Genomic DNA, 781 nt, shown 5'->3' with positions numbered 1-781 from the left:
TTTTGGTTTGTTCTGAGTCCTTCACCTGGTGAGGGGAAGGAAGCCCTGCTTGGGGTCGTTGAATCTGAGTTTTCTCCAGTCAAAATCAGTGGTTTGAGATTGTTTTCCCTGAGAAAGCATAGTTTACCTGTGCCTACAGGGAGGAGTTCTCCTTTTCTTAAAAAAATATATTTTATTAATGAAAGGGAAAGTAACATTTCTGCTACAAAGAAAAACATCAAAGGACATGGATCGGATATGATTTAAATAAATATAAGAAGAAGCTCTCCCACGAAGGTGGCCGGTTAGCTCAGTTGGTTAGAGCGTGGTGCTAATAACGCCAAGGTCGCGGGTTCAACCCCCGTACGGGCCACGTAGTCGTTTTTTTTTCCCCCTCCCTTCCTTTTTCGTTTTTACTTTAAACTGACCACACCTCGCTTGTAAAGTTGGCTTTTACATCAAACTCCGGAGCCTCGCCTCTCCGTTTATAAATGTAGTTGCACTAGCTAGACAGGAATTTTTTCTTTACTTCACCATTTTTTTTTTTTTTTTTTAAATCGACCCCACCTAGCTTGTATACTATGGTCTTACATCCAACTCCGGAGTTCTGCCTATCCATTTGTAAATATGGTTGCAATAGCTAGACAAGCATTAGATTTGTACGTTTTCTGCTCTTTTGAAGAAATAATATACCAGTTAGGATGAAGAGGTTTTTGTTTGTTTGTTTGTTTTGTTTGTTTTTGAGACAGATTCTTGCTCTGACGCCCAGACTGGAGTGCAGTGGCATGATCTTGGCTCACTG

At 40.7% G+C, this 781-nt stretch overlaps 1 non-coding gene across 1 annotated transcript; it reads left to right on the top strand.

Annotated features, from left to right (window-relative positions):
• The first annotated feature begins 278 nt into the window (after nucleotides 1-278).
• TRNAI-AAU lies at nucleotides 279-352 on the top strand. The gene has a single exon. It is a non-coding gene; the product is annotated as a tRNA-Ile (tRNA).
• Nucleotides 353-781: the final 429 nt, after the last annotated feature.

The sequence above is a fragment of the Trachypithecus francoisi genome, unplaced genomic scaffold (assembly GCF_009764315.1).
Source record: "Trachypithecus francoisi isolate TF-2019V2 unplaced genomic scaffold, Tfra_2.0 Lachesis_group10, whole genome shotgun sequence".
NCBI lineage: Eukaryota > Metazoa > Chordata > Mammalia > Primates > Cercopithecidae > Trachypithecus > Trachypithecus francoisi.
The sequence above is the reverse complement of the archived record's forward strand: the minus strand, read 5'-3'. Positions and strand labels throughout refer to the sequence as shown.